Source organism: Lissotriton vulgaris, chromosome 2_1 (assembly GCF_964263255.1).
Source record: "Lissotriton vulgaris chromosome 2_1, aLisVul1.2, whole genome shotgun sequence".
Classification (NCBI taxonomy): domain Eukaryota; kingdom Metazoa; phylum Chordata; class Amphibia; order Caudata; family Salamandridae; genus Lissotriton; species Lissotriton vulgaris.
In genome coordinates this window covers 1,783,418,682-1,783,442,492 of record NC_141687.1, presented here as the reverse complement: position 1 = coordinate 1,783,442,492, position 23,811 = coordinate 1,783,418,682, and the positions used below count along the sequence as shown (strand labels likewise).

Sequence of the window (23,811 nt, the reverse complement as noted above, 5' to 3'; positions counted from 1 at the left end):
CTCACTTCAAAGTTTATCTCTCTTGTTGAATGCTGTGTGTAAACAAACACCTCACCCTGTAAAACATTGTCTATAACTGATAATGATGTCACCCTGCAAACTTCAATGCAAATCACGCACCTCCGTTTGGTGAAAAAAATATTGTACCGCGACGGGGCGTTATCTTTCGTAAACACCGAAAAGTAAATTCCATACTGTTGAAAGTCAAAAGAGCAATCAGTCACTATACTGCTATTTCTGTCTTCATTCACTGTACTTACAATTAGTGCAGATGCACCGCTTTAACTTTTAAATACGTGGTATCACAAACACTCGCTGGTGCACTCCAATCCGTCTACACGGATGTAATCCCCCTTTCACTCGGCACCCCAAGACGCCGATGATTAACTGAAAAATAGAGAAACGCCTGATTTATCCTCTACTCTGACATGACTCTCGCTCGAGTCCTACCAACCCGTTCAAGAAACCGAGGCGCTTACCTTTCTCTTAACATCAACCCGCGCGAACGAAAACACTCCTGAGCCTTCCTGGTACGTTGTAAACTACTTGCTGCGCTGTCCTCCGTAAAACCACACTCCTTGATTTATTTATACCTCTAAAACTGTATTAGTTTGAATCCCTCATGACTGAGTTTGATATTCCCCCTGGTCACTTCTTTACTGACATACATATCAAACAATCGCTGTGTACTCTGTTTCAGGTATAAGGTTTGGAGTCACCCACCCTCTTATGCAGTGACCCAAGAACTATATATTCCATAGGACACTAATAGACTAGTGCATTGTTTCTACAAAACCCATCTTCAGCAGTGGGACCAGGCTAGAGGCTCTCTCCAAATGAAGAGGGAAGTTGACATAAATAGTCCATTCTCTGCTTCAGCGTGGCAATGGATATTATACTAATCTATACTGCCCTCAAAAGGTCTCCTGTAACTCGTGCTGTAAATATATTCAGTTCAACATCCTAAATAGAGTGTACCTCATTCCAAGTCGTATTTCGAGGATATAATGATTAGCTTCCTTCCTCTTGTCACTGATGTCATACTCCTCAGGCAGACATCCCCAATGTACTTTGGTTGTGTTTGTCATTTATGGGTTATTGGCCCTACATCGGCAATCTATTGTAAAAGGTTCAAGGGCAGAATCTCAATAACTCCCTGGAGGTATTGATGCTGGGTCATTTTTCTCACCTGTCCCTAAGCAGAGCCTCAGGCAGACTTATAAACATTACCTTACTACTGGCCAAAAGACACATCACAATTCATTGGAAAAATCCTGACCTCGCTGACGGTGCTGATCTGGGGTAACATTGTACTTCTTTGAAAGCATACACCTAAATAAGGAAGAGATGGCTGGTTTAAGGAGACATTACCTCCTCGTCAGCCCTCCCCGTCCCAGTCCTTACTAATGAGCATAGCTCCTCCCACCAGAAACGCCCAAGCAACTAAAAACCCATCCCTTCCCTCCAGGCCACACCCACACCCTAAGGCATATAATCATGTGACCCGCCCATCCACATCCTGTTTGTTTTTTCTGCGGAATTCATTTCCTGGCAACTTCGTCGTGGGGGTACTGGACCGGTGCCTCCTTTCGGGTGAGTGTGAAACGGCCTGCTGGGCGGCCGTTTGTTCCCCTGTTGTACCTGTTTTTGTCATGTACTTTTGAGTCCCTGCTTTAGCGGGACCGTGGGGTTGGGGGGCCTTGACTGCCTGGTGTGGAGTGGTGTCTCCCTGCTGCGGCCTCCCCTCTTCCGGGTATGTTCCCTGCCCTAGCGGGTACACCCGGGGAGGGAGGGGGGGTGTGTTGGGCGCGGCTAGCTTCTCTGCTCGCCAGTGGCGTGGCGGTTTGGCTCCTCCTGGGAGGTGTGTTTGGGGGCTCGGTGCTCGTCTCGGGCCCGTGTTTCCCTTTTTTGTTTTTGTTACCTGGGAGGCAGTACACGATGCAGATATCGTACTGGATGCGCACGGTGCATTGTATTAAGCGGCCGCGAGACCAGACTCTGCAATTTCCCTGCGGGGAAACGCTTTGTTCATTTAAATGGACGGGGCTCTGTCTACTGGGGCTTCGTGTCCTCTGGCCGCGGGTCGCTCCCTGCCCCTTTTTAGGGGGCGTCTCTTTGGTTCACACAGTGGGCCGTGGTGGCAATGCTGTGCCTGTATGCTTCCTTTGGAATGTCCGGGAGTTCGTGTTCCCGTGTCTGTTTGGAGGCAGGTTGCTTTACATGTGGAAGCTGCTCTCTCTTTCGGTCCTGTTTTGGGCTGCCTGTTCTTTCTAGGGCCCGCCTCGGCGGGTCTTGGGCTCAAACTTCCACGGACCCGATATTTCTTGCCTCGGTGCCTCTTCCAACCCTTGCGGGTGCGTAGTGCGCTATACAAGTGTCCTTATGCATTTAATTGCGTTCCGTTTGTCCTTCAGTTTGGGGGCGCCCTGGTGTTCTGGATATATTGGGCTGCGCCTCATGACACATGCATGGGGCTGGTTCTTTGGGGGTCAGGACTCTGTGTGCTGGGGCTGCGTGTCCTTGGTTCCTCCCCTGGCCTCTTTCTCCTGCCGTGGGTCGCTCTCTGCCCTTTTTTGGGGGCATTGCTTTTGTTTAAGGCGGTGTCCTATGGTGGTAGCGCGACTTGTCTTCCTGCTGGGGCCTCCCCTCTTCCGGGTTGGTTCCCTGCCCTGGCATGTTCGCCTAGGGTGGGAAGGGGGGTGTGTTGTGCACGGCTGGCTTCTCTGCTCGCCAGTGGCGTGGCGGTCTGGCCTCCTTTCAGGTACGTGTGTGTCGGTCTGATTGGCGACAGTTTTTTTATTCCCCTTAGATGCCTGTTGTTTCGGGTACATTTGTGTTACTGCTTTGGCGGGACCATGGAGTTTGGGGGAGTCCCGGGCTCCCTCTTTCTGTCTTGTTTGGACTGGCCTGCTGGCCTGGGGGGTTGTTGCATTCCCTGATTGGCCCTTGTGGATCTTGCATTGCTTGGTCTGGGCGCTACTTTCTCTGTTCTGGGCCCCTGTTCGAGATGTGTGGTTTTGGCATGTAAGGGCTCTGCTGTCACGGGGAGGTGGTGGTCGCTGGGTCTTCCGCTACTCCTTCCTTTGGGCATGGTCAGGTTGCTTCTGCCGCGTGGATCCTGTCTTGGATTGGTTGGGTCCGGGGGGGCGAGCCTTCGTGGTTTTCTGTTCCGTGTTCTGGTCGCTTTTTGGTTCCATAGGCCCTGGGTGGGTGGACAGTCTGTGGACTTTTTCACCATTCACCTGTTGTTGGGGCTTGTGGGCCTCCCCTTTCCTCGATCTCTGTGTATGCTGTGCAGGAGGGGGTGTGGGGGATGTTTGGTGGACATGCCTTTCCCCGGTTTCTGGACGATTGGGGTTTCATTTACGGTGGTTCGCTGGGGTATCCTGGCTGGGTAGCGAGTGGATCCCGGTGGCTGGTGTGGCAGCTCGGTGCCTGGTGGTGTCCGTGGTTGCGGTTCCTTCTTCCCCTGTGGTCTTGCGGGATGGGGGACCTTGAAGCTGGCTTGTGCTACCTCTGGTTTTGCGGTCCGGGCTGCGTCTTGCCCTGGCTTTTGGGTCGGTCACTTCGTGTGTCTGTCCGTTTTTTCTGTGCTGGTTTGCTGGTTGTGGGTCCCTCTGCCTCTTTTTCCGGGTTGGGACTGCAGTTGCATTTCTGGGCAGACTTTTTCCTTTGAAACCCTTGTTGCGATGGCGACGGTGGCTGGGTCCTCTGTGTCTGCTCGCTGGGTTTTGCCTTTGGGGACGGTACTGCTTGGGGGACTCCCTTAATGGTGCTTCCCTTAGCGGGCTCTTTACGATTTTGGGATCCGTGGGATTGTGCGCCTGCTTTTGGGCGGCGTTTCATTCAAATTTGGTGGCCCTGCCCTTTGGTGGTATGGAATGGGGCCGGGGTGTCCCTTCCTTCCTCTTGTCCCGGGGTCTACGGGGTGTTTCCTCTTCTCCTTGTCCCTCCTGGTTGGGCTGGGCTACTGGCTGTGTTCTGTGCTGCACCTTTTTCCCATTTCTCAGGCACTGTGGCGGGCTCTTTGCTCAGGGCTCGGGTCTCGTTTCTGAGGGGGCGGTGTTGTGAGTGCAAGTGTTTCGGCAGGGTCGGGGGGTGTACTCGCTCCTGTTTCTGTTCCGGGGCCCTTCTGGGGTCTGCTGTCCGGTGCTGGTTATGGCAGCTGCACGCTTGTGTCTCCCTCGTCGGTCCTTCTGGTTCTCCGGGACACATTCTTCTTATGCCGGTTCCCGCGGCTTCTTTGCCTACTAGGGGGTTCCGGGTGTTCCCTGCCTTGTTCGGTAGGTTGGTTCTTCCTCTTCTTTCCTTCCGGTTTAGCTCTTTCAGTGGGTGTTTGCTGCCTCCTGCGTCGGTTTGGAATGTGCTGCTGTTCGTGGGGTGGTTTCGGCACCTCGGTTGGTGGGGTTTTCCTGCCGGTGCCCCGCAGTCTACGGTGGTGGTTGGGGGCTCGGTCTTCCTCTACTCCCCGGCGGCTCCATGTTCGTCGGCTGTTTCCTGCTGCTGTGAGGTTTGTCCTTGGGCCCGGTGGCTCTTGTTCCCCCTGGCGTGTCTTGCACTGGGCCTCTTGCGGGGCTATCCATTTGGGTCCTGAGAGAAGTTGGTTCTCTGACCTGGGCTCTAGTGCTCTGTGGAGTGTTTTGTGCCTCTGCTGTCGCAGGCTATCGCTGGATGGTGGGTTCATTTCCTGCCTCTGCTTTCTTAGTGTCCCATGGGGGTTTTGTGCCTTTGGCCTTGCTTGCCTGGGTGCACCTGATCTTGTTTGAAGGATCTGGGGTTCTGCAGTTTCTGGCCTGGTTGGTGCCTGGTTGGGAGGTCGCCTGGGTATGCCGGGTGCTGTTGCGTTCGTGTGGTGCTTTCTGTGGCTCACTGGTTAGAGGCGGCAGACCCGAGAGCAGAGGACGGCCCGGGACCAGGGTTCGATTCCCGGCGCGGCAGGTTGCTGGATCAGGGTCAGCGGACTCGATAATTCTCTCGCCTCGGTGCCCACTCTGATCAGCGTTCACACTCGGCAACTCTGGGCATTAGCTTGCCTCATCTTCACTAACGGCCCCACCAGACTGCCGGGGATGCCTGGTCTCACCCTGGAGATACCCATTAAGGGACCATCTCTCAGGGAAGCCAGAAAGGGTTTCGCAGCGGTCGAAGCGCCTTGGGACCCTACGGGTAAGTAGTGCGCTATATAAATGCCTATACATACATACATACATACATACATGTGGCCCGGGGTGCTGTTGCTGCTCTTGTGCCTCTGGTGGCGCTGGCTCGCTCTGGTCTGGGGTTGAATCCTGATTGCATGTGCTTTCAGTCTGTCCCTTGGTCGGTTCAGTTGGCCTGGCCTCTTTCTGCCTTGGTTCCTCCTGAGGTTCGTGGGGGTCTAGTCTGACTGTGTGCTGGTGGTGTGTTTGGTCGTCCGCCTTTGTTGTGCTGGGATGGCTTCGCTTGACGGTTCGGCTGTTCGGTCGGGAGGGGGGGGGCGTTTTCTTCCTTGTGGCCCCTTGGACTTTTCGTCTCCCGGGGGGTTTTTCTTCCCGGGGCGGCTCTCCTGCGTGGGGTGTTTCCCTCCCTGTCCGAGTTATGCCTCTTGCTGTCCAGGTTCAGTGTCTCGTGGTTGGGCCTGTTTTGATTCTCCGGGGAGGGCCTTGGGTTGAGGTTGTTCTCTGGTTTGGTCAGGCTCTGTCTGCGGGGTGGTTGCCCTGTCCTTCTGTTGTACGGAGGCCTGCTGTGTGCTTTTCCCCCGTTTGCGCTGGTTCCGTGGGTCCTGATGCGGGTTGGACTGGGTCGGGCCTCGTTTGTCCTGGTGGCTCCGGTTTGGTCTGGGTGGCCTTGGCTCCCTCTGTTGTGGTTGGCGGTGGGGCCTTGCTGGTGTTTGCCGGTGGTCCCTTGTTGTTTCCCCTATGTCTCGGGGTGTCTGGTCCATTTGCGGGTTGGCTGTGGTGGGTCTGGAACTCCTGGCTTTGGGGTGTTCTGGCTGAGTTTTTTCTCGGTTCGGGAGCCCTTCGCCTCTCCTGTCCTGTGCCTGTCATGGGGTTTTCTTTCCTGGATTGCTGTCCGACACAGGGTGTGTCTGCATTGTATTCCGGGGCTTGTCTTGGGTTTCTGGGTGATTGGCTTCGACTTGGGTCGGCCTGTATCCTCCCTGCGAGCTCTGTGGGCGGATGGTTGGCTTTTCGGGGTTCGGGCGTTGGGCTGGTGCGCCCCTTGGCGTCCGGATGGTTGTGGGGTTGTTTCCTCCTGGCGCCGTTCTTTAGTTCCTTTGCTCCTTGTTGGAGTTTCTGGTTCTGCCTGTTTTCTGTCCTGTACCTCTTACTGGGGTTTGAGTGCTGCTGCTCTGTTTGGCGGTTGTGCGGGCTCTGGCGGTGTGCCTCCTTCCTGCTGTGCCTTTTTTATGGGGTGGTGTTCCCTTTTTGTTGCCTTTAGGCTGGCTGGTCGTGTTCTGGGGCCTTCTGTGGCTGCTCTCCGTCAGTGGCTGTGTTGGCTGTGCGGCCTGCTGTTGGGCTTGTGGTGTGTTGACGCCTGGGTCGGTTCGAGGTTCCTCGCCTCTGGGGTAGCTGCTCATTGGGCTTGCTTCCGGGTTGGGGCTCCCTGGCCGTGTTCTGTGTGGATGCTGCTGGGTGTTCTCCTCGTGCTTTTATGTCCTGTGGTCATTGAGTGATATGTGTGACTGTGTCTCCTGGGGTTGGGAACGCTGGCTTGCGTTCTGCTCAGGTTGTGTGACTTTCTGCTTGTGCGGCTTGAGTCTGTTTTTCTGCTATGTGAAGCCGATTCTTGCTTTGGTATCTGCTCATTAGTAAGGACTGGGACGGGGAGGGCTGACGAGGAGGTAATGACCGGTTACTCACCGGTAATATTCATTACTCCGAGTCGTAGCCCTCCCCGTCCCAGTCCTGGTTCCCATCCCTCCCTCCCTGTTCGGCTTCTTGTGCTTGGTAGTACAGGATGTGGATGGGCGGGTCACATGATTATATGCCTTAGGGTGTGGGTGTGGCCTGGAGGGAAGGGATGGGTTTTTAGTTGCTTGGGAGTTTCTGGTGGGAGGAGCTATGCTCATTAGTAAGGACTGGGACGGGGAGGGCTACGACTCGGAGTAATGAATATTACCGGTGAGTAACCGGTCATCCTACTGCATAAGACTGGGATACACTAGAAGAAGCTTTTATGCCTTGCAATAAAGACGACACTCGCCCTCCGTAAACTCACTCTCTGCCATCCCACTTCAGCACTCCTATCATCGATCCTAAACTGTTGTTCTGACATATTTCCCCTCTGCTGCTTGTATTTCTTGTTGTACAGTCCAGGTCAGATTTTTCTAGGACAGACCACACTGCACATTATGACTTATTAGCACTGAAGGCAGTAGGAAGGAACAGGTGGTGTGGCAGGCAGATTCATAGAGTTTGAGATGTTGGGTTAGGGAGGAGGGATGGCGAGAACAGTTTGGGGTTATAATCGAGAAAAAGTGGCAGACCCTTATGGGATGTATCCTCCCCGTGCTTTATGTAATTATGTAAATTACACTGTTTATACTATGAAATACCTGTTGAGTACACTGCCAAAAAAAAGACATTCTAGCTCTGCAATTGCTACCATGGGTTGCACTCAGGTTTTAATTTATTGAAGCCTTTGCCTGAATGTAAGAAATTGGGTTATTGGTTGTGATGAGGCAAAACCATAATCCTTGTCAGGGTGAATCACAAAAAGTCACAACATTAATCTGTACTTAACCCTATGGTAGTTTGGTACAAAAGCAGTCAGTCTTAATTTAGGGCCTGATTACACGTTTATCGGTGCAGTTGCTACATTGGCAACCCGCTCTCACACCGCCAAACCCGTGTGCACACCGCCTGCCAGATTATTACTATTTTTGTCACTGGCGGGCAATTCTCTGGCAGTCACTCGCAGTGCCTATGAAATAGGCACCACAATGGTAACGTCGAAGACAGTACCAGCACGGCATGGACAGGAGCAGGGCATTCTGCGCAGGTGCTGTGGTGCATGCAAAGAGGGTGGTACAACATGTGCCCCCCTGCATGCATCCCATGGCTATAAGTCACATTCCTCTCTGCCATAGTTTTCATTGAGTAGGAACTGCCCTGAAAACTGTCCCGGGGAGGAAACTCGTAATATGCTTGACGGGCACTGGCGGTCCCGCTAAGAATATTGCAGCCTCAAGACCACTGCCATGAATCTATGATACCTGGCAATGGCGGTCTGACGACCCTAGTTGAAATTGGGTGGTCGGACTGCCGGTGCAGCGGAGGCTGCACAGCTACTGCCACACTGCTGCATGCCTGACGGTCCTTGGACTCGTCATTAGGGCCTTAGAGGCAAAGTGTAAAGTATTTATGCAACACACAAAGAGTCACAAAGTGAAAATGGGATACAAGAAAAATCTCAGTAGAAAAAGAGATATTCAGCTACAAAGTTTTAGGTAAAAATAGTGCCTAAAAGCTTAAACACCCACTCGTAGTCATCTGGTCATGCTAGACTAGGGGGAAGAGACAAGTTCAGGCCTACAGCAATGGATCGCGGGTTGGACCCTGGACTAAGTTGGTATTGCTGATGAGTTATCATCTGAGTCTAGCACATATAGTTCCGTTCACGGTGGAGGAGCCGTGAGGAGCAGGGAGAGCGTTGCTTATGGTCAATGCTGTAGTTTGAAGTGTAGTAGTCGTAGTGCCTGTTGTCACTGGTGGTCAATATAGCATGAAGAGCAGGTCTAACTGGAGCATCAAATTTGTGGTCAGCATGGACTGCAGAGTCTTGTAGTGAATGGGCCAGTTTGAGGCCGTGAAGAGCCCAAACTTCAACATTTCAGCTTTTCTTCTGTGGAAGAGCACAAGTAATGCCAGCCAAAAGTCCAGGACATAGAGAACACCTTTGGGGACCAGGAACACACTCCAGCCTTGGCCAGAATGGCTCAGGCAGGTCCAGTTGCAGGCCCACTGCAGCAGATCAGCTGGATAGTTACAGGGAGGCCTTTGGAATTTTTTGTGTCTCTGTAGGTTGCACAGGTCAGCCAACTGACCCTTGGAGTCACTCAAGTTAGCCTGGGATGGTCTTCAGAGGTTCTACTCTTCTTTCCCAGACAGTAATGCAGTCCTTAAGCAGCAGGACAGTCCTACTGTGATGTGCACAGGTCCACAAGCGTTTTGAAGAGTGATTCCGAGGGTCATATTTTAGCCTGGCACCAGCCTTTGTTTTGAGCGGATGCTCTGTCCTATACCTACACCGGGCTCTGGAAAGAGCTTGATGCATGTACTTTGATGTGTATGTGGGGACGGGCACAGCTCTGCCCCCAGTCATCTTAGTCGGGTGGCCCATACTGCCTATACGTAGTCCCCCTTTCTGTCACTGTCTGGGAGGAATGCACAAATCCCAACAGCACAACCATTAACAGTCATAGGACACTGGCAGAAGGCACAAGTGGTTAGGACAAAAAAATGCCAATTATCTAAAAGTGTTATAAAAAAAGGGGGGTTACGTCCGTTTCGGGGGGTGGGTGGGACGTGATTAAGTTTATTAAAAAAGAGGATACCTGGCCACCATTTTGGAGGCTATTTATTTCAGCAGACTGAGGAACAGTGCATCTAGCCACAGAATCGTACTTCACTACTTTGTATTATTCAAAACACTTAATACAACCATTTCAATATTCAACAAGGCATTCAAAAGATACAGTCTTCATTTTACAGACAAAATTTGAGACATACAAGTTAACAACAAAGTGAAAATCAAACAGAAATGTGAACATGACATTCATAACCTTATAAACAATTACACCAGTCTATATTAGCTGGGCATAAGCTCTCTCAAAGGGCCTTGAACTTGTCTTCCGATTTAAAGACAAGCTGCCTATGGGGAATAAAGGGAATTTGGAGTCTCTGCGGGGATATATTTGTACTGCCAACCCTCTATTAGCTGTCCCTCATAGGAAAAGAAAGGAAAATGTCGACGCTGTTCCAATCCTCATGTGACTTTAGGGATTATCGTCAGGGCTGAACCACGGTGTAATCTGTTCTTTCAGATAAGTGTGTAAAGTTTGTTTGTCTGCACGTTTCTTCGGCGCAGCCTTCGTATTTCAGGCTTTAGAAATGTACTGGGAACGGTCTTGTTCACAAGTTACAGACAGGTCGTGAAGCCTCCCTGTTCTTATGGGTGAGAGAAGCCCCTAGTGTTAGACCTTTCTCACTGATAATAAGTGCACTGCATGTGCCTTTCTTGGGTTGGGACTCGAGTCATACCAAGTTGCATGCTTAATGCACTGCTGCAGGCTTGCTAGAGAAACAACCCCTCACCCTGGAAGATATTTCACAAGACTGCTTATGATTGTACACAAGGCTGAGATCGCTCTGGCACTTGTGATTAATATGTTTATTAGGTCCAAAAATGGATATATGCCAGTCACATGGATCTTTGAGCACACTTCATTAAGCTTCTTCAAAAATTGATGCTGTGGCATATTTGGGAGCTTGTGATGATTTGGAGGGGGAGAAATACTTAAACATAGAAAATCAAACAAACGGAGTTACCTTTTGTTTTACTCTGTGGCCCGCTGCCGCTTCTGTGACTTGGAGCGTGGTGTGCTTGTATTTTCCGCCGGCCCAGGACATTTCCAGTGGCGAGGGGGGGGGGGGGGGGGGGGGGACTCATGAGGTGATGGATGGACTGGAGAGGTGCCTGCAGCACTCCCTCATGTCCAAAACAGTTAACAGTTAAAACGTCACATGCTGATAAATCTCGGAACTAGGAAGACCAGCTGAACTGAAGTCAATCATAACCCACGCCCCCAGCAACTATCCAATTAAATAACAGCCTAACGGTGCGAGGGTGAAAGGAGTGCTGCACTTGTTGCCACCCACTGCACTGTGTTGCTGTGGGTCAGTCCCACCCCTTCCCTTTAAAGTCAATTAGGCTCCACTGACGGCGCCCTGGGCTACGTCAGAAGTGCCCCATTTGAAACCCATTCACTGCTGCTTGGTGCAACCACTCCCATCAAGATGATGTCACTGTCCTTCCTTGTGCCTCAAGGGCGAGGAATTATCCTCCACCCAGTTCAGCAAATGCGTTGTAGGAGGGGACTCTTGTCCGTGGATCCGACCTAAAAATAACAACAACAATATATTAAAATGTTTTGAATCGGAATCGGTAGAAAGTGGTCAAGTCAAGTGGAGCACCAAGTAGGCACTGCAGTGAGCATGCCATTTAAAGCTGCTCCATGCCGGTGGTCTTAATTGTCTCCCGTCCCTTTTCTCTGCTCCTTCTGAAGCTGGGAGGGCAACGCCCCTTATGCCTGTTAAAGCGAGCCGCCACTAGTATAGGCTTCTAAGCACATAATTAACTGGCGAAGCCTTCTTCTCTGTGTCATCTGGCTGTCCTGCATCACCCTGCTCAGCTCCTGCATGGCCGTATTGGACTGCCTGTTGCCTTCCACCGCGGCTGTTGTGAGTTCTCTTATACAATCACTCATGACTGCAATGTTGGTTGCCATTTTGCCAAGTTGTGCCTGCATTGACCTCATATGTTTTGCCTGCAGGCGCTGCACCCTCAGCTCTCCAGCCCACCCCAGACATTTGGACTTTGGTTCTCCTGCGATGTGATGCATGCCCTTGACCTGCGCCTCCTCCTTTGGATAGTTCTGTGCCAGACCTGTGACTGGGGTGTCGTTGTGGGGAAACCTCGAGGCTGGCTTGTCTCTGGAGCTGATTCACGCTCCTCCTCAGCTTCGATGACCTGCAGTGGTGGAACTGGGGCCCTGCGTATAGTGGGGGCAGGGCCTGTGCTTTGTGTGGCCGCAGGTGGTTCCACGTCTGCCTCAGCCTGAGTCTCCTATGTATCTCCGCATTCAGACTCTCCTTCTGCTGCATCTGTGATGTTAAACAGTGCAATGTTAATTAGTTGTAAGGGTAATGTCGTGTCACATTAAGCATACTTTGGGTCTCATTAAATTACTATCTGTCACACAGTTTTCACATGTTGAACTTTCTTATAGTGTTTGCCTACCAACTTGCCTAACCTGCCTCTAACTCCCATAATGCATTTGGGCGTTGCAGGAAAATGTGGACTGGAGTTAGTATCTGTACACTAGAGCTGAACTTAGGTGATGTTCACATTATGATATTGTTGACATGGACACTTGCATGCATCTTACCTTGTGAAGTACTGGCCCCTCCAGATGTATCCAACAGGGTCACTCCCACCACAGCTTCAGGCTGGAGTGTGGACTCAACTAAGACCTCCAGGGGTGTATTTCCAGGCAGTGTTGCTGGTCCCCCTCAATCTTCTTAGCCTCCTTCAGCCTGTCCGCAATCGACTCCTTGGCACGGCTGCGCAGGTCGTACCACCTTTTTTTCAGGTTGTCTATTGTGCGGTGGGTGACCCACACTGAATTCTCTTTATTCTGGATCCTGAGCCATATTTTCCTCTTCTTTGCCTCCGGTACCTTGAGGGACAGTTTCCCAAGAGCTTGTCATGGCTCCTCACGATCTCCTCTATGAGGTTTTCAATTTCTCTCTCACTGAACTTGAGCTTGCGTTTCCTGGTTAATGCACTCTTCACTGATGCTGGTGATTCTATTCTTTTGCACCAGACAGGTCTACAAGCAAGAAGTTGCTTGTCCTACTCTGATCCTGCACTCAGCTCCTCCTCTCACTCTCTCTGGGCACTGAATGAAGCATGGACTGGATGACTTCCTGGTTGCGATGTAATCAGCATGCATCAAAAGCAACTCTCTATTTGCGATTTCGCTAATAGCAAAATTCGCAATTAGTGAAATCGCAATTAGGTACCCCGGTATTTGCGCGTCGCAATTGTGTTATCGCTATTTGGGATTGCGAACTGTAGCGATTCGGTAAATATTTGCTAAAACGATCGTGCATTGGAAATAGCAAATTCTAAAAACGATTCTTTAAAATGTGCTATTTAGGATTTGCTATTTCTATGTTTGATGCATGTGACCCTTAGGGCCCTATTACAAGTCTGTCAGTCCTCGGACCACCAGACTCATGGCGGGGCAGCAGTGGTGGTCCTACGACTTCACCATTATGACCCTAGTGGTCATACTGCCCTGGGACTCCAACTCCACTAGACAACCACCATTCCTTGGCAGTGGTGCGGTTGTCCAGAGGCATCCATATGCTAGGTGGGACTTCCATGATCCCACCAAGAATATTACAAGTTACCTCTCCACCAAGGTTTTCATAGAAATTTCTTCTCCATGAAAACCCTCACGCCCTGTGGATGCCCACAGTGGGGCATAGCATGCTCCCCTGTGCATGCACAGAATTTCCCACACGCCATGGACTTGTCAGTCCATGCCATGTTGGAACTTCTTTTGACGTTATCATTGAAGTGCCTGTGTTATAGGCACTGCCGTGGGAGCGCCAATGGTGTAGTCCACGAATGACAAACAAAGTAATTATATGGCGGGTGGTTCTCACGCTGGTTTAGTTGTGCAGCCGCAGGGCGGTCTCACTGCCAAACCGTCAAACTCGTAATCAGCCTCTTACTCCACTGTCATTCAACCAATATAAATATTAAAATAATAATTTAATGAATATAAAACTGCTTTCATTATTTTATAAATAACGTAAATATAAAAAATATTATGAAAACGCACAGATCTACAATGGCCAAAATAAAGTTTAACATTTCTAAAATATAAATTATTAATGACAATCATAAAACATTAAAACAAGATCTATATTGAAATTGGAAAAAGCATATATGTTTGAAGGAATCAGATTCATTCTTCTAGCACCAGTCTCACTACCATTGGGGAAATTGCATATATTTGGGGGAGTACAAATTTACTAGTCTAACGCCAGTCTTATGGGCATTGGGGAAAGTGCATATAAGTCTGGGAGTCATATTTACTGTTTTAACTCTGGGTTTACCCCTATAACTGAAATCAATGGTGAAGGTGTATATACTTGGAGATCTCAAATATCTTATCCTGATTCAATTTCCACTAAAATTCGGGGTTTACATTTACTAATCTAACTTAGTCCTACAAATACTTGTGAAAATAAATATAATTGAAAGGCGAAATACACCAATTTTACATTTCAAAACGACATTCCTACAAACATTCAAGAATCTGCACATAATTAGAGGTGGCTTTTTATTATCCTAATCAAATCCTCAAACATTTTGGTAAGTGCATATATTGCGGGGGTTGTATGATGTTACAACGTATACCATTACAATGCATGCTTTTACAACTCGGGCCTCACAATGCAAACACCACTACAACGCATATTTTACAATAAATACCATTACAACGCATTCCCATTGGCCAACATTATAACTACTCTTACAATGCATGCCGATCCATCTTATGCGATTACAACAGCATGTCAAAAACCAGGCAGAAACAGTGATTTTGAGCCCCCCTATACATTTAACACTACTTTTTGAGATAGCAGTAAGAATAACAATTTGATAATTAATATTTTTCTGGATATATTAACGATAAAACAATCGTGTCAATGCATTAAAAAAACAAAATTTCAAGTGTCCTTTCTCTCTTTTTACTAAATTTCTGCATTCAGTGACCTACCAAAATGGCTGCCATTCTAAACATGAAAGTGAAAAAACTTATTTTTAAACATTTCATATCAAATATAGTGTTTGTCAGATTTTAAATCTCTGTTAAAAATACAATCAAAATCATATTTTGTTTTAAATTACGATTCACCATTCAAAAACATATAAATTGAGCTGTCCACCATTTTATGCTTAGGAGCAAGGAGGAAAAGAAGGAGACAATTCGCTTTTGAACACTACCACCTAAGGATCAATGGGGAGATGTGCGATCCTTTTTTGAGGCCGCAAACGGGAGATCCTCTCGTTTGCTAATGCAAAAAAGGGTTCTGGCATGTACGCATGCTATTTTGCGAGTCACTGATTTGCAAAATAGCTTTTGCTACTCCTGCTATTAAGAAGGGGCTCCTAATAGCGAGTTACCATGCCATGTACAAATATTTTGCAACTTAATTAGCGGCGGCAAATCACTTGCAGTTTACCAGCTACTTCAAGTAGGTGGAAACCACTCGCAAACGGGAAGGAGTCCCTTCCCCTTTGTGAGCATGTAAGAAAATATTTTACCAGCAGGCAGCGGTCCCAGGAACCACTGCCCTACCTTAAAAAAATGAAACTGAAAAGTTTCACTTTCCTTTTTTTTTAAATGCATCCCGGGTTGCATTAAAAAAAACACAAGACTGCTTTATTTAAAAGCAGTCCAAGAAATGGTGGTCTGCTCAACCCAGCAGGCCACCATCCCTAGGAGTGCTAGCCATTCCTATGGGCGTCACAAAATACGACAGCCTCATTAATATTCATGAGGCATACAATTTGAGACCCCATTACGAATCGCTAACAGTGTCTGAGACACTGTTGTACATAGTATCAAAGAGGGGGAACAGAAGCGGACAATTTTTAACGGGGTCCAATGTACGTGTCCTATAAAGTAATAAGCAACAGCAAGGGTACAGAGTTCCCCGGGAGAAGTCAACTAAATGACTAAAACTAACCTCTCTTTCATTGAGTATAGCAGGAGAAGTGAATGTTGTGAACCCTTTGCGGAATTAAGGATACCTCACACAAGTCACCGGTTGAACGACTTTTGTCATCCCACCCGATGATCGTCCAGCGTCATCATCGGTATCCTGCCCCTGCGACAGGCTGGCGGTGCAATGCCCGTCGGGCAGCACAGGATGCTGCACTTTGGCGGAGTTCTTTTATTCCATTGCCAATGGGTGTGTGAGTGTGAGGGGCCTAAAAAAGTGCAATAGTGAGCGTGAGTGAAGTTTAAAAAAAGTCAGTAGAGTCCATTGGGCGAAATTTTAATAGCATGGCTCACTGCTTTATTAAAAAGAAAAGTTAAGGGGTATTGAGGCGAGACGGTTAGGTAATCAAGCCTCATTCAACCCTTAGTGAAAGTGTGGTCGACATGTTTCTTGCCACTCAGGCATTTCATCAGGACCAGAAGTGCTCATATAATTGCTGTCGATCCCTCAGTAATTAGAGGAATCGAGTATACGACCTGGTGTGTGTCGTAGGATCAACCCTTCATTGAGGCCCTCCCTGGAACTAGGAAGGAAACAAAAGAAGGGTACAGTCAATAATATGTCTGTTGCCCGAGGACATCCTAATATGCAAAGATTACATGCTGGTGATGTACTACGGGATGTGGAGGGGTATTCACGGACCCCGTCATGGGGTGGCACTCGTGTGAGAGAGAAGGTTAGAGGGTAGTATGAACGAGGTAATACCGCATTCTATATGTGATAGGTGTGCTTTGAAGTAGGCATGCGACATGTGTGCCCTGAAATTGGCATGCACAATAGTCTTTACATATATCGTATGCCAAAACACGCTGTGTGTTGAAACTGTGTCACACAGGCATCAGTGAGTGTGCGCATTCACACACGAAAGAAAAGGGAAATTGGCAAACAATAAAGAAAAGAGAACCATATTGACACTCTGACTAATAAAATCCGGCAAGTAGTGACTCGCACCAGTGTGGTAAACGTTCTAATTATGAATAACCAGGCTCACAGGGACGTAGTAAACAATGAAAATCTTACCCGCAGTCCCCGGTTGGAGATCCCACAGGCTGACCTGGTGGGGCCAGAACTATATGTAAAACACCTAAAAACGAGTAAAAATCACCGCAGGGTCAGGGGGTTATTTAGCGGCGAGGCTTACCGTCTGGTGTAGTGCCGCATGGAGTATAACCACGGCGATCAGAGTGAAACGCTCGCGGAGGTCCTTGCGTTGGATCAGTGCACCTTACCTTGTTAGTTGCTGGCAGAAGGCATTTAGTCACCTACCCCACCCACGTCGGAATGATCGCAGGACAGCCGTTGTAGCCGTGAAGTGCAACCGCCTCATAAGAGAGCGAGTTGCGCGGGCGCCGTAGAGGCGTGTCCAAAGCGTGTTGCTAGGCAACGTGACGCGGATGTGGAAAGCGAGGATTACCTCGCCTGGCTGGGAGGGTAAATATGGGCGCCATCTTAGAACGGGAAAATAGTTTACTGGATGGTATTAGTGATTACTGGGATAAGGACAATCAAGTCCGAGTATTGAGTTATCTGGCTAGCATTGTCCAAGGCACCGCATCATTGAGACCGAATTCGTCGGTGTGTAGACGATGAACCCATCTTTGCTCCAATCTGAAGAGGGCTTGTTGGTTTATTCCAGGTTGACACTCAAGGACAGTCCATCGCATATTCTCCGTAGAGTGGTTGTGTTCTTTGCAGTGGTCATAGAGTCTTGTGTGTGTCTTTAAACAGCGGATGTTACTATTGTGCTCCATGATGCGCTGTTTCACAGGGCGCATCGTCATCCCAATGTAGAGCATCTTACATGGGCACATAAGGACATAGACACACCTTGAACTGTTACAATTGGTATGTCTATTGATGGTCCAGGTGAAGTCCCTTTGCAATTCAATTGTTTTCCCCTGGATGGTTTGGGGGCATACAGCACAGGAGCCACAGCGGTAATGTCCAGTGACTGGTGGGAGGTCCCATAAGGTCTTAACCGGTTGAGTGCTCGATTTTTTTCGGGCGGGTGTGGATCAGCGTGTCTTTCAGGTTCGCTGTTCTTTTGAATGCAAAGCGTGGGCGCGATAGTTCCATCCCTGCGGAATTTAGGATCCCCCAGTGTGAGTTCAAAGTCTTTTTAATGAACGCTGAGTGCTTGGTGAAGGATGTCACACAAGTGATCGTGTCATCTTGCTCTTTTGGGTGTACTTCAAGTAAGGACTCTCTGTTGTTATTTAAGGCTCTTTTGAATGATGTCTTCAAAAGTCGTGTGGGGTATCCCCTGTCCTGGAGCTTGTGTTGCAGAATCTTAGCTTCTTGTTTAAAGTTTTGGACAGAGCTGCAGTTTCTCCGCAGACGGAGGAATTGCCCAAAGGGCAGGTTATCCCTCAGGGCTCTCGTGTGATGGCTTTTGTAGAGGAATAAACTGTTTCTGTCAGTCTCCTTTTTGAAGAGGGTGGTACTGATACTTACCGGATCTAAGCAGATGGTTAGATCTAGAAATGGTATCGATGTTTCAGAGATTGTACCCGTGAACTTTAAGAATGGGTCTTGTTGGTTGATCCAAACGCAAAAGGCCTCGCAACTGGGTCGGTCCCCCTTCCAGAAAACCAAAATGTCATCGATATGCCGACGCCAGAGGGTAAGATTCTCTCGGAATGGGTTATGATCTGGAGGGTAGATATGATTCTTTTCGAACGAGGCCATGTAGATACAAGCCAAGCTCGGCGCGAATGTCGAACCCATCGAGGTTCCACGGACCTGATGGTACAGCTGGGATTCGTATCTGAAGAAATTTTCAGTGAGGGCAATGTGGGCTAGCTCCATAATGAAGGCTATAGGTGTAGGAGACAGCCATTCTTCTTCTCGCATCAGTGAGTCAACCGCTTCCAATGTGGCTTGTTGTGGAATATTAGTGTACAACGCCTCTACGTCTAGGGTTAGAAGTAGGTCGATGTCTTCTCTTCCATCAATATCAGCGATCAGACGAAGGACGTCTCTGGTATCTTGTAAGTAAGATGGGATTTGTTTCACCAAAGGTTGGAAAAAGGCATCGCAGAATTGGGACAGAGGCTCTAAAACTGATCCGATGCCGGAGACAATAGGTCTCCCCGGGACTGGAGAGATACCCATGTGTATTTTGGGAAGGGTGTAAAAGTAAGGTGTGACAGGGTCCAATGTCACCAGGAATTCTGCTTCCTTCTTACTTATCCACTCATTTGTCTCAGCTTCAATGACAAGACCCATGATGGTCGTGGTGAGTCGTTTGGTGGGGTCCTCCTTGAGTGGTCTGTAATGTGTCGTATTTGCCAGTTGTCGTCTGCATTCACGGTCATAATCCTCGTAGTTTTGTATGACCGTGGCTCCCCCTTTATCTGCCTGCTTGATGACAATGGAGTCATCCCTGCCTAGGCAGTTGGATGCTAATCTTTCCGCAGCTGATAAATTATGGAAGGGTTTGATGGTAGGTTTGTTCCGTAGGCTCCTGAGCACCGCCCGCTCAAAAGTTAAAACTTCTGGTGGTACCATCCCATCAGTGGGGGTGAAGGTGGAGGGCTTTTTTAGACCTGTATCTTGACTGGGAAGTTCAGGACGATTCTCGAAGAAGGCACGAAGGCGTATTTTCCTAAAGAATTGTTTGAGCTCAATCATTTCCTGGAAGGTATCAGGGGTTGGGGTGGGACAAACCCAAGGCCTTTCTCCAAAACACTCTTCTCCGTTGGTGAAAGAATTCTGTTTGATAAATTAACGATCAGACTTGTCTCCCTCTGGATGTTGTGCTCCTGGTCTCCATCGCAGTCGGTACTGGCGTTTGGTCCTGCCATTGTACTCCTTTCTGCCCGCCTCGCTTTCGCCCTCTTCCTCTGCCCCAACCTCTGTTGTACATCCCAATTTGCAAGGTGCGAATGCGACATAATTTGCGACCCGCAAATTGGTGAGTCGTGTAGGAAAGTAGGATCTGCTTCTTATGGTTACCCCCACTTTTTGCTTGATGTTACACTTTTTTTGACTAGTCTGACTGAGATCCTGCTAATCAGGACCCCAGTCTATATCTATCTCGTTTAAATTGTTATACATGTACTTTGGTACACTCCAGATTGAATACTGGGGTACGCTTATAAGTCCCTAGTATATGGTACCCATGTACCCAGGGAATAGGTACCCCAGAGGCCTCCAATGGGCTGAAGCATGTATTATGTCACCCATGAGAGGCCATGCAAAATTGAACTACAGGTCTGCTACTGCAACATGTGTAAGCTGGTGCTTGCACCACATACTTTAGATCTAAGTTTACTATATTTATAGGTCACTATACATAAAACGTATAAGTCACCCCTATAGCATACCTTAACAATCCTGTAGGCAGGGTGCTAGGTTTTACGTGAGAGGGTGCTCCTGAATGAGCAGAGACCCTCTGCAGCCTTTGGAGACCCTTCAACCGGGGTTGTCTGTGACATATAGCTAGAGGTGCATTATAACCTTGCGGTAAATGCTATCTCGAAAATGGCTGCTTAGAAACTTATTTTGTTTGGTATCAAACACCTTGGAATCATACAGTGTGGGAGGTATGATTCCACCCTTCTGAAGCGAGCTTCCTGGGGTCACTGGTCTATCAGGTGCCAGCCATCTCGACCTGGTCAGCACAAAATGGATGCTGAGGACCAGAGACACATTTCTGCCCTCCTGCTGCTGACCCGAGCTTCAGCAGAGGACGGCAGCACAATAGGCATCTTGTAACAGGGAGGTGTGTCCACCTCCCAGACAGGATTTAGTGTATTGCGGCTGGGTGGGTGCACTCTGAGAGTGCCTGAAAATCTGCATCTAGGGTACATTTGGTTTCCCTGTTCAAAGTCCAGCTCAAACCAGTTCTGGGAGCCGTTGGCTCCTGCTCTGGCGTGAAACTGGACAAAGGACATGAGTGTAACCACCGTCTGTTCTGATACTCCCCTAGGAGGGTCCCCCAAATCTGTCCAACCCTCTCTTGAGGTTACATAAGGCCTTACCTGACTGTAGCTCTTTAGATTTTATGTAGACAAGATTCTACAAGAAACCACTGACCTTCGACCGTCTGGGCACTGTGGAGTTCGCTGGACTTCGACTAGGCCTGACCTAATCTCCCTCTCTGTCCAGAACTTTGTGCTCCATGCAAGCCTTATGCAGGACCTGTGGTGCACTAAGGACACCCGAAGAATCTCCCTTGGGGTGAAGGAGTCACTCCCCTGCATTCGCAGGCACCTCAACAGATTCAAGTCAAGTCAAGTCAAGTCAGAGAATTTATATAGCGCACTACATACCCAGAGGGTCTCAAGGCGCTTAGAAAGGGGAGGAGGATTACTTGTCAAATATCCACGTTTTAAGTTGCTTTCTGAATGCTAGGTGGTTCTGGGTAAGGCGACGGTAAGCGGGGAGTGAGTTCCATGTTTTAGCAGCCAGGTATGAGAAGGATCTGCCTCCCATGGTGGTCTTGTTGATGCGAGGTACAGTGGCGAGGGCTTGGCTGGAAGAACGTAGTTGGCGGGAGGGGGTGTAGAAGGACAGTCGTGAGTTGAGGCATTCTGGTCCGATGTCGTAGAGTGATTTGTGTGCGTGGGTTAGCAGTCGGAAAGTGATCCTCTTATTGACGGGTAGCCAGTGGAGGTCTTTCAGGTGACCAGAGATGTGTTCGTTGCGTGGGATGTCTAATATGATCCTGGCTGAGGCGTTTTGGATTAGTTGAAGTTTCTTCTGGAGTTTAGCGGTAGTACCTGCGTAGAGGGTGTTTCCGTAGTCCAGTCGGCTCGTGACCAGAGCATGGGTGACTGTTTTCCTTGTTTCGGTGGGGATCCAGCGAAATGTTTTTTTGAGCATGCGAAGAATGTTGAAGCAGGATGAGGATACGGCGCTGACTTGTCTGTTCATTAAGAGTGAAGAATCCAGGATGACGCCTAGGTTCCGTGCGTGGTCTGTCGGGATGGGTGCTTTTCCAAGGGCTTCCGGCCACCAAGAGTCGTCCCATGCAGAGGGGGATGTACCTAAGATGAGGACTTCTGTTTTGTCTGAGTTCAGTTTCAGACGGCTTTGTTTCATCCATTCGGCAACTTCTTTCATTCCTTCGTGTAGGTTAGTTTTGGCGGTGCTGGGGTCATTGGTGAGAGAAAGGATTAGTTGAGTGTCATCCGCGTAAGAGATGATGTTGAGGTTGTGTTGGCGGGCGATGGCCGCGAGGGGGCTCATGTATACGTTGAAGAGGGTGGGGCTGAGTGAGGATCCTTGTGGTACGCCACAGATGACTTCAGTGGCCTCGGACTTGAATGGTGGGAGGCGGACTCTCTGGGTTCTTCCGGTGAGGAACGAGGTGATCCATTCAAGTGCTTTTCCTTGTATTCCGATGTTATTGAGGCGTTGTAAAAGGGTGCTGTGGCAGACTGTGTCGAATGCTGCAGAGAGGTCGAGGAGGATGAGGGCGACTGTGTCTCCATTGTCCAGTAGAGTTCGAATGTCGTCTGTTGCTGCGATGAGGGCGGTCTCAGTGCTGTGTTTTGCTCGGAAGCCAGATTGTGAGGAGTCGAGGGATTTGTTGGCTTCGAGGAAAGCGGCGAGCTGGTTGTTGACAGCTTTCTCGATGACTTTGGCCGGGAATGGAAGGAGCGAAATGGGGCGGTAATTTTTGAGTTCGGTGGGGTCCGCTGTGGGTTTTTTCAGAAGGGCAGTGAGTTCAGCGTGTTTCCAGTCTTCCGGGAAGGTGGCGGAGTTGAAGGAGCAGTTGATGACGTCTCGGAGGTGCGGTGCTATGACGGAGTCTGCTTTGTTGAAGATGTGGTGAGGACATGGGTCTGTGGGGGATCCTGAGTGGATGGAATTCATCAGGCGGATTGTGTCCTCAGTGGAGATTGGGTTCCAGTCGTTAAGGGTGTTCACGGGGGGAGAATGTTCAGCAAATGGTAGGGTGGGTTGGTCTCCGGGTTGGTTGTCGAAGCTGTTGTGGATGTCTGCAATCTTGTTGTGGAAGAATGAGGCTAGGGAGTCGCAGAGGGCTTGAGAGGGGGTGATGTCGTTGGAGTTGGCCGAGGGATTGGAAAATTCCTTGACGATGTTGAAAAGTTCCTTGCTGTTGTGGGCGTTGTTGTCAAGTCGATCCTTGAATGCTGTTTTCTTGGCCTTTCCGATTAGTTGGTGGTGAGTGCGGGTGGCGTTTTTGAAGGCGTCCTTGGTGCTAGTGGTTGGGTCTTTTTTCCAGGCCTTTTCAAGGGAGCGGCAGAGTTTCTTGGACTTCTTAAGATCATCGTTGAACCATGAGGCCTTCTTGCTGCCAGGTTTGCTTTGACGTTTTTTCAGTGGTGCTAAGGTGTCGGCGGTGTTGGATAACCATAGGGTGAGGTTGGCGGCGGCTTGGTTTGGGTTAGAAGAGTGGGCTGGGGTGTTTAGAAGGAGCGATGCGGAGATCTGGTCCGTGGTGATTTTGTTCCAGTTTCTTTGCAGAGTTGGTTGGAGGTGGTTGGTGGGTTTTGGCTTGTTGTAGGTGAAGTGAACGCAGCTGTGGTCAGTCCAGAGGAGATCCGTAGTGTGGCTGAAGGAGACATGATTGCTGGAGGTGAAGATGGGGTCGAATGTGTGACCTGCGATGTGGGTGGGGGAAGTGACTAGTTGTTTAAGTCCGAGGTTGGCGAGGTTGTCTAAGAGGGTGGTGGTGTTGCGGTCGTTGATCTTTTCAAGGTGAAAGTTGAGGTCTCCCAGAAGGATGTAGTCTTTGGAGGGGAGCGCGTGTGGGGTGATGAAGTCCGTGATGTCTTCACTGAATTTTGCGCGGGGTCCTGGTGGTCTGTAGAGGAGGGTGCCTCTGAGTGTGGTCTTGGGGTCGATGTGGATTTGGAAGTGAAGGTGTTCGGAGTTGGCGAGGTTGGCGTCAGAGCTGGTTGAGATGCGGATTGATTTCTTATGGACGATAGCGATTCCTCCTCCTGTGTGGCCGGTGCGGTCCTTGCGTGTGATCTTATAGTCTTCAGGGATGGCAATGGTGATGTCTGGGGCGGAGGAAGCGTTCTTCCATGTTTCTGTTAGGAAGGCGACATCTGGAGAGATGGTGTCTAGTAGATTCCATAGGTCAATGGCGTGTCTGTGGACCGATCGAGTGTTGAGAAGGATGCACTGTAGGTGGTCGGGGTCGGGAATCTGTGTTGTGGTTGTAGCGGAGATGTTGTCGGTGCCGATGAATTTGCAGGAGTAGCAAGAGAAAGGTCCATGGGTGTGTCCAGGGGCGGCTTGGACGCAGTTGGGGGCGCGA

At 49.4% G+C, this 23,811-nt stretch overlaps 1 protein-coding gene across 1 annotated transcript in view; it reads left to right on the top strand.

Moving 5' to 3' along the window:
• LOC147733269 (sperm-specific sodium:proton exchanger-like) overlaps positions 1-23,811 on the top strand; it is a 7,973,824-nt gene that overhangs the window by 572,530 nt on the left and 7,377,483 nt on the right. The window lies entirely within an intron of this gene.